Consider the following 10,161-nt stretch of genomic DNA (forward strand, 5'->3'; position numbering starts at 1 on the left):
AAATTAAGGTAGGGTTAAAATTATTTAAGAAAATTATATAAAAATAAAAGAACAGAAGAAATAAAATAGTATTAATATAAAATAAACAGTGATAAAAAAATGAGTAAATTATGAGGTTAAAAATGTACAGGGGGCGCAATTACATGTAAAAACAGAAAATTAGATTTGAGAAAACAAAATTTAACACACTAAAAGATAGAAAATAAAGAAGTAAGTTGAGATTAAATAAAGGTCGAGAAAGGATAAATAAAAATGAAATTAATAACAATAAATGAATAGAGAAAAAATGAGGACCACCCACTAGTACAAGTTGATAGCTTCGGAGACTAATAAAATATCGAAAGCGTACCAGAGTCCAGAGGGAGCGGGGACCGTTAACGGTTTTATTTATATTTGAAATACGTCGCGAATACAGGAAAGAGATATAAAAATATGATAAACAATGAAAAATAGTGCAAGAAAGAGATATAAAAATATTACAATAATGATAACTATAAGAATTTTTTAATTAGGGAAAAACTAAATACTAATTAAATGATAAAATACCGATTAAAATAATAATATATAACGATAGAAAATATAGTAAGGATGATAAAATGAATACAATATAGATATAATAATAATAATTGTAAAAGAAGTAAATAAATAATATGAAATAAAAAGGTGTAAACCTAAAAATACAGAATAATTAGATAATGATAATAACTGTTTCTTGAAGAGATCGTGACAATAATAATTTATGTACATTGATAATTGTATTGATCAAGACAACATAAGTAACATGGAAAGATGTAAAGTGAAATAAGTTAATTTAAACAATGTAAAGTGAAAGTTTACAATGAAACAGTAGTTGGGAAATTAATAAAAACAATAGATAAATAAATAAAATAAAGTATAAGAACAATGAAATAAAAGTGCAATGTAATGTTACCTTATTTTGCAATGGCAAAATATTCTTGATCTTTTTAGCCCTGATGAAGCTCTACAAAGTGGTCCGAAACGTTGGAAAATAAATAATTGTAAACTATTTTTGTTTCTCTTTTGACCGCAACCCCGACCATCTTCTTCATAATTTGGAATCATGCGGTCAATTATTTATATATAATAATAATAACAATAAACAATCAATTACTTACAAAAAAAAAACATTGTTATGATGAAAAACATCCTGGAAAACAACAGGAAATAAAGGGTGTCTAAGTATGGACTATCTAAGAATCGATATTCTTATTAGGGAACCCTCTCCTCTCCCCCTCCAGTTTTTACTGATGTACATCCACTTCCTGTAAAAAAAAAAGAAGAAATTCCAACAAAGCCATAGTAATATCCTGACAGAGGACATCCTTAGCTATCAAAATCATCAACAGGTTTCCACATAACTCAAATATATCATTCACAAGAACCACGATAACATACCTCGAAAATAACAAGGACGTATGCCCTTTAACCTCAAAGCTACACTAGTGAATCCCACAACCTGTTCTTCCAAAAGCTCCTGTTGTCATGATGTCTTTTCTATGTAAAGAAGAAACAGATGCTCTTTTTCTCATAATTCCATCTTAGTATTATTTTTCAGCACTAGGCCATAATAGGACCTATGCAATATTTCGGTCACCCACCTTGGTTTTTTCCTAGTCAACAATAAAACTATATAATTTTAAAGCACTAGCATATCTATTATAACACTTTTCTTCTAAACAAACTAAACAGGTTATCCTGTTGAACTCCCAATATCCTGTTGAAGGTAGGTTTTGTTGATAATAGTGGTAATCTGTTTGTTTAATTTGTTTAGAAGAAAAGAGTTATGTCAAAATCAAAATAATGTCAAAATCATTATGAATATCTCTATTTTAATTTTTTTTTAAACCTTATTGGGTATTACATCCTCCTGCTTTAATGGTAATAAAAAAAAAAATAAAAAATTCAAATAAAATGGTCACATCTTTCTCCTGTAAGTTTGCAGGAAGATATATTCTTATTAAAATTCAGAACCATTTCGTATCATATTTATATAAGGTTTATCGTTATTATGATAGTAAGAAGTAAGGATAATCATTAATTAATATCAAATAACTTTTTTTCTTACATTTACTTCCATAACTGTGTACGAACTTAATAGTAAGGGGGAGTATTGCAATAGTGAAAATGAATAATTAACGAAAAGAATTCAATCCCTAACTAAAGGAGACAAAACGTTGGCAATAAATAAAATCCCCAGGCTGAAAACAAATTTTCGTAAATTAAAGTAGTAATATAAAATAAATTTGAACCCCTACAACTCATGAAGGTTCAGGGATACAATACTTTGTAAGGAAGTACTGTTACTTGACCAACGGTTGTGCAAGGAGGTGATTTGGTTAGAATCACACCCGAATGCCAGATTTTTACCCAATTAAGGGTAACCACTTTATGAGACGGGCTCCCGAACCCACAGGGTTGACTCATAGCTACAATAACAGAACAAATCATTTTAAATACACATCGAACCCGGGTCCTTGGGGTTAGTAGCACAGTGCCTTACCACTAAGCCACTCCGCTCCCCATAATAGTAGTTATATAGATATATAATACGTTAACTAATAAAAAAAGAATATCAGAATAGAAGTTTTCGTGTTAACCGGGTCGTTATAACAATCATCAATTTTTACTTTTACTCACCTCTGAAATTAATTTCTAATCTTTTGATTCTAATCTTTCTATTTTTAGACAGATTAGTGACCCGAGTAGCACTTTTTTTTTTTTTTATAATGATCACTCTCAAGAACTTATTTACTAATGACAAAGGGCTGTGAAATTTTTTTTTCACGTGTTCAGTGGTTACCAATGCGTCTTAGGAGCTGAAAAAAAATTGTATATAATTTTAGCAATTTTTAATATTTTGGTTTTATGGCTTTGCTCTGTATGGTTTCAAAGGTTGCAAACAAATTGATTTGATTTTTTTTTTAAATGTAGTATGTATATTACTAAAAATATTATATAAAATAGTAAAAATACTTAAATACAATTTAATTTATACGATCAGGGCTTTGAAGATGTACACAATTTTTTTCCAAAAAAACTTTTTTTTTTTTACTTTTTTTAAGATATGTATGAAAACAGTGTTAGTGCGAGAGCTCGTGCAAAAATATCTATATTTCTGATAAAACTTTAGTTGCACTTAATTGAATCTTTATTGCATTGCCTTTAAAGAAATAAGACTCTATCTGCAAAAATGCAGGGTGCTGTTTTAAAACGTTAAAAAAAATATAAGATAAAACATATATATGGGACACTGATATTAAATAATATATTGTTGACGAAAAGTCCCAAAATAAAATGACCAACAACTGTCATAATTTTAATAACATGACTGGGGTGTGAAAGTTCCAAAACGGTTTGAAAGTAGTCAAAAATAAAAAGCCCAAAAAGTTACCAAAATGTTAAATATGTAATTGTGTATGTAAAAAATAAAATTTTTACAAATAAGGATGAAAAAAAAAATATTCTTTAAAAATTTGGTTTAATGTTGGAAAGATTTTTTTTCTCGATCATTTTGATTGATCGTTAATAATAATTTACTGTACTATGTCCTTATATCTTATAAGAAATTAAAAACAAAAATTCTCTGACTAGGAATAAGTATGAAGTATAAAGTTTTTCTCTCTTTGTTTTATAAAAAATTTAATCTATTTTAAATTTTAATTTAAAATACCACTTTTTTTGTAATTAAACCACCTAAAGCTGTTAGATTTACGAGATATAATAATTTGAAATATATTAAAAGCTGTTGGTAAAGAGTGTTTACGCACATACTACTTACCCCTCTGGGCTTATCTAATGTTACCCCTGGACAATAATGTCTGAGCACCTGCACAGATATCATATTATCGATATATCGAACCCATTTCTCGTTAGTGGTTGAACAAACACTTCCGATAATCATGATTGAGTCATAGTAATACCACAGTACTCAGCAATCCAAATGTCACGAACGGGAAATATGTTCAGTTATATTTATACATCATGTCTCTTTTAGCCATCATTTACTTTAGTATGGCTTGATATATTATCCCGGTTCTGAATTTGTAAATAATGAAAGAAAAAGTAAGAACATTTTTGAATAAACATTAAAATTGAATAATTTTATAGACTAAATAATCGTTTTATGAAATCGACTAAAATTTCCTTAAAGTTCGCAAATTCCAAATGTATATTTATGATGATTACCATCATATTAAAAGTAGTGATAACTGTATTTTCTGAGTGGTACATCAAAATTGTTGATAAATTCTTATTATTCTTAGACAGATATATTTGAATAACTTTGTCGGGAATCACACAAATTTACCCAATTTATAGATACCTCAAAAGGTTATCAAATAATGTGCACAAAGGTTCAAATCAAACGCTTGTATTGTAACAAGATATAATCTTTACACACAACGCAAAACAATAGTTCAATTATAAGATTTAAAATAAAACAGATCACAAATTAGACTAAACAATATGCTTCACCACCTTAGGACAACGAATAACAACAGCTGCACGGTAACCTTCCACTATATTCTTTCTCTTTCTCTTCACTATCGATACTTAACAAATTTATTTTCATCAAGGTTAATTCTAGTAAAACTACCCGAAGTCAGTAAGCAGAAATTAGTCAAAATTAAAGATCAGGTGAACTTAATAGTAAGAAAAATCTTAGTTATGGATACACCGCTTGTTAGTAAAATCATATATTTAAGAAAATTTTTGATGTTACGTATTATGTTATTTTTATCCCTGCAATACCACAGTCATTCGATCTGGACGATAAAACATGGTAATGCCTATGTTTAATTATTATTAGTAAGATATAATGTAATAAAGTTATCCCCTTGAATAGTATAGTATATTTAATGTTTTACCCCAATTTTACCTGTATATGCTCACTAATTATTGCTTGTTAATTGAAGGTAATTAAAAATGTTTTATGGTATAAATAGTCTATAAAAGTTTTCTACATTTAAAATAAATAGATTGGGGAACAAAGTGCCATATTTATATCTCTCAGAAATGTCCTGTTATTGAATTGGTTATATGTATATATTTTCTTTAAAAGTGAAAAGTTAAATATTTAATTTAATTTTAATCCTTAATCCATTTTAGTTGATATTTTTACAGATACAGTAAATGACTATACTAAGTTATAGTAAACATTTCTTTTTAATTTAGTACAAATTTGACTAGTGTTCTACTTGCCAGTTTTTAAAAGTATTGTATATTATGTACATCGACTTTTGTTTTAAAAAAGTAACATTTACTGAAATATACTAATTGATTCATGAATCATCATTTTACCTCTGATGGATACTTAGCACTCAGTTTTAAGGGAACATTCATCATCATAATTCTCAAGTTCGTTTAGTAGATGTTTTGTTTTATACCCATTTTCTGACAATAGTCCTGCATTTTTAAAACTTTACTGATATTCATGTATACATTATAAAAAAAAAAAATCAATTTATATTTATAAATTGATATATTCTAATTGTTTTGTTTTTAACATAGAAATAAAATATTTTTTTGTCTCAGCATTACTTTTACTGTTCTAAAACTAAAAATATTGAAAGTGATTTTATTATTACTAGCAGTTCCTATGTTCAGTTTTGGATTGGGTGTAGATATATTTGATTATGGAACACATCTTAAGGTCAAACTATTATCAAATATTAGAGAAAGAAATGCTTTATCGACAAGAAGCAATGCTGCCCATATATAGTGGGTTGCTTTAACAGTGTACTAGCCTATGTTAACCCGTCATCGGTTGCTAGGTCTATTTTAAACGGATCGCCGCGCGTGAGACTTTTTCTCTCATTTCTTGATTAGAGCTCTTGAACGTATTTTTTAAAATATAAAATTTTGACTTAGATTAGGTTTATTTAATCATAATAAAAAAAAGTAGAAAAAAATGTATTTTGATACAAGAGCAAACTAGTTTTGAAAAATTTAAAAAACAAACATAATTATAAAATAGTAATAAACATAATATAATATTTTAGGCAGACAAAGTTATAAAAAGAATTAAAATACAGATATATCATATTATAAGAATATAAGAATAATCTTTAAGAAAAAGCTTAGTGTGAAGAAATCACTTGTGCACAACTAGTACAAGTGAACACCGCATAACTGGGACATATCGGTCTTTTACACTGGTAGGAATTCTTTTTTGTTTACAATGCCTAAATAAAACCCAGAAATTTATATAAAGTAGTATTCATACGGCGCAACGATGAAGTGAAAACATGAAAAGACAAATTTTTATTATATTTTATTAAGACCACCCTGACATACACTTATAGTATCGAAATACAATTCATAGTAAATAATACATACCTAATGAATTTCCTGCCTCTTCAAACCTACGTTTCCCTAGTTCTTCCAATGCCCCCCCCCCAGGAAAAAACGATTAAACACACTTGTTGCACGTGAGAAAAATCCTCACAACTTGAATATTTTTATCGCGCACGAGATAATGTCTAACGAGAAAGGTATATTGTCAGGGAAAGAGGACTGGACGCTAACTCAGAGGTGCTAGAGTGGTGGAGAGGGCGAGGTATAGAAGGAAGAGACTGTGAAATACAGATTCCAGGAAGATGGGAAACACAGTCTCCCTCTACCAGTTTCCAGACCCGGAAAAAAATTAACGTGAGAGAAATTCTCACGCAGCGACCAATGACGGGTTAAGAGACAATATAAAAAATAATTTAAACGAAATCCATTGGTACAATATTTACAACACATTTTTTTTTTTTTTTTAATAACTAAATTACATAAAATTTGTATAATTTTTATAAAAATTTTTTAAAATTCTTCTTCCTTTGTATTTTTTCCATTTTTGTTTTGTTTTGTTGTTAACATTATATATTTACTTCTTTCATTACACTCCACTCTAGGACATCACATGTTCCTCTTTTCCTGTGATCTGTCACAAATATTCAGTTTACTGCACAAGTTTTATTTTAAGTTTATGGACTCATTCAAAATTGATACTTTCAGTAAGTAAACTTAAAGAAATAAGCAGAACACATTGTAAATAAATGAAAATGTAGAAATGAATCACAATAAAACATCAATAGATAATAATATTGACACCAAATCAATTGGTCAAAAATTAATAAATAAGTTTAAAATAAATAAATAAATTAAAAAGAGATAAACGAAGTTTAAAACAAATAAATAAGTTAAATAAGATAATGTTATTCAAAAATTAATTAATTAAATAATTAAAAGCTTAATTAATTTCGTATAGTGAGATATGAAAGAACCCACTTTCTTCATCCTCTTTACTTTCTTAATTTATGTTCGTATCCAAGGTGTACATTTTTAAATTTCTTGGCAGAACTACGGAATAAACCTGGATCATACTTATCTCTCTGATGATTTGTAAGATAGTAAACATTTCTTTAACTAATGAAGAAATCCAATTTTAAAAATCTTTTTTAATTATAATGCCCAAATAATATATGCTCATGATATCTGAAGTTCGTTTTCAGCTATGATTTTCAACATGGAAATTCTAAGTTTAATTACTGATATTGCGTTTTAAAAATTTAATTTTGGGCGTTGACTACATATACATATTATAGAGCGTTAACTATCCAGACTAATCAGTGCCTCTTCTAGTCCAGGTACTGAAATAAAGGGGATAATCGACGGAATTATAAGATGAACCCTATTTTTATGATAAAATAAAATGTACGTTAGGCTCCAAAACTCAAAAATCCTAAAACTCCAAGGTATTCTGATTTTTTTTAAGGGTAGTGTAATTTCCTTAAAACGTTTCAGGTCTGAAAGTTACATTTTTTTTTTTTTTTTCTAATGCGTTACTCTCCGAAACTGAATCGTCTCCAAGAATGAAATTAACCTTTAGCAAAACAAAAACTTGCGATATAAACCTTTAAATAGGTTATTCGTCTAAAATTGAAATATTAAATTATTTATGATAATTTATAAATCTTGATTAAATAAAAGAACACTATAAATCCATGAAAATTTTATTAAATGAATTTCTAAGAAATTTTATTAAATTACTTAAAAAAATAATTGCATGAGGCGCAGGTAACCAACATTAACTAGATAGATCTTAGTAGTTTGATTTTTATGGTTGTATGATTCTATGGCTATCTATGTATTCTGATTGAACATAGTGATTGATTGAAGTGAACCAATGAATTGATTTAATTAGAGCTGAAATTCGGTTCGTAATAAACTAATTCAGTGAGATTAATAAATTATAAATAAGTAATACGCAACATAAAGTGTCCCAGCTGAAAGACATCCTGGTAACCCAAAAGCGGAATTCGGCTTACTTAAGAGCTGAAGAGATACGAAACAATGCGATATCATTCAACATACCCTTGGAGAGCAAAAATTTTAATAGAAAATATTAATTCTGTCAACGACTGTTACCGCTTAGGTAAGAGAGGAGATACAAGACCGATACATATTTAATTAAATTCGAATATTATAAAAATGGTCTTGGTGCAAGTTAGGAACAGGTTGAGTGTAAAGGTCTACAGGTTGACCTTTGACTGCACTAGAGAGGAGAGGCTACTATGATAATAAGTTTAATGAAGCTATTATGATAACCAATCAGCTCAAGGAAAAAAACAAAAATGCTAAAATCTGCAGTGGCAAAATGTGATTGATAACAAGCTCTTTTCACAAAGAGATGCCAAAAATATAATTTTGAAAATCGATGCATATCAATGGATCTTCACCGCGATGGAACTAAGTGAAGAGAAAGAAGGAAAAAAGTGAAATAAAAATCCACTCGCGCTTTGAACAGTTTGAATTTAGGCTGATGGCGCTGTCTCGTCTTCTTTGGAGTGCGGAATGTACTGCGCGGGAGTCTTTTTTGATGTAGATTAGGCATTTGATCGAGTCTCGCACCCAGGACTACTTTACAAACTCCTTAAATTCCTACTTCCTACATACTTTCTCATCATCCGTTCCTTTCTCACTGGTAGATTATTCCAAGTAAACCACAATGGATTCATCCCTCTATTCTCAGTCCGCTGGTGTTCTTCAAGATAGTACCCTCGTTCCCATCGTTTACACCGTCTATATCGCTGATATCCAAACCAATCCTTAACTATTCTCACCACGTATGCCGATGGCACATGTGTGCTCTCAGTAAATAATAACCCTTTAACTGCATCCCAAACTCTCCAACCCCATATCACAGTTCTCGATACATCTTATGCATCAGTGATTGATCTGGTAAAAAAACATATATTTATTATTTTGAAAATGTTAGCTTCATATTAATGATCTTTATTTATATTTTCATGATTATTTTAGTAAAATGATTAATAGTGATCCCTCTTCTGTTTCAGCACTTTTCGATTCACTTTAAAGAAACTAATTGAAGTACAAACTGAGTAGTGCAGCAATTGGGTACGTTTTTTCTTCTGTTCAATTAGTATTATTAATATAAATATTAGAGATTTTCGAGTTCTCGAGGTCAGGACGTTTTTTTTTCTTTTGCTTACCTCCTAAATTTATTTACAAATAATTACAATACGTACTGATGTTATCCGGCCCAGGAGTCTTCTGGGATTTGAGTGTTTTCAAAATAAAAGCAAATTCTTCTTCCATTCTTTGAGGATCTTCTCCTAAATTTTTGGCCATCTTTCCTTCTTCTCTTATTTCTAAAGTTTCTCTGTAACTCTTATACAACTTTTTTTAAAAATATTTTGCGGCTACTCTGCTTATATTTTTCCTATTGGTTACGACTTCTCTTCTATAGTTTTCCAGAGCAATCATCCATTGTTTGCCATTGAACAGTTCGTTTTTGTAGACCTGCTCTCTGCTTAAATGTTTTCTATAACATTTATATTGCGTTTTTCCAGATCTTCTTTTATACTTTTCCTAATTTGATTATTTAGGGCCGTGAGATCTTTTCTTTTGCTTTCCGAAGTATCACTTCTTTCTTTTATCCTTTTGCGAATCGTAAAAAATTCTTTAGTATCCTCGGATAGTTTACATATACATACATATATAGAATTTAAAAGCAGGAGGGAATATTCTAATTAAAGAACTGACAGACTTGTTTAATTTGATTCTTGAGCAAGAAGCAATACCTAAACAATGGAAAACCGCAAAAATAATTCTGCTGTATAAAAAAGGCAACAA

General features: G+C 29.0%; 1 protein-coding gene and 1 long non-coding RNA gene across 2 annotated transcripts in view; one reads left to right on the top strand and one right to left on the bottom strand.

The window, feature by feature from the left end:
- Window positions 1-10,161, top strand: part of Rbp (RIM-binding protein) — a gene marked incomplete in the record, with an annotated part of 213,970 nt that overhangs the window by 9,145 nt on the left and 194,664 nt on the right. The window contains 1 exon segment of the mRNA XM_067049278.1: window positions 9,363-9,423.
- On the bottom strand, window positions 1,057-6,529 carry LOC136796221 (uncharacterized). Its single transcript, XR_010843914.1, has 3 exons — window positions 6,358-6,529; window positions 1,417-1,631; window positions 1,057-1,283 (listed from the first exon to the last, which is right to left on the bottom strand). It is a non-coding gene; the product is annotated as an uncharacterized lncRNA (long non-coding RNA).

Source organism: Halyomorpha halys, unplaced genomic scaffold (genome assembly GCF_000696795.3).
Source record: "Halyomorpha halys isolate HHAL.00 unplaced genomic scaffold, Hhal_1.1 Scaffold879.1, whole genome shotgun sequence".
NCBI classification, from domain to species: Eukaryota; Metazoa; Arthropoda; class Insecta; order Hemiptera; family Pentatomidae; genus Halyomorpha; species Halyomorpha halys.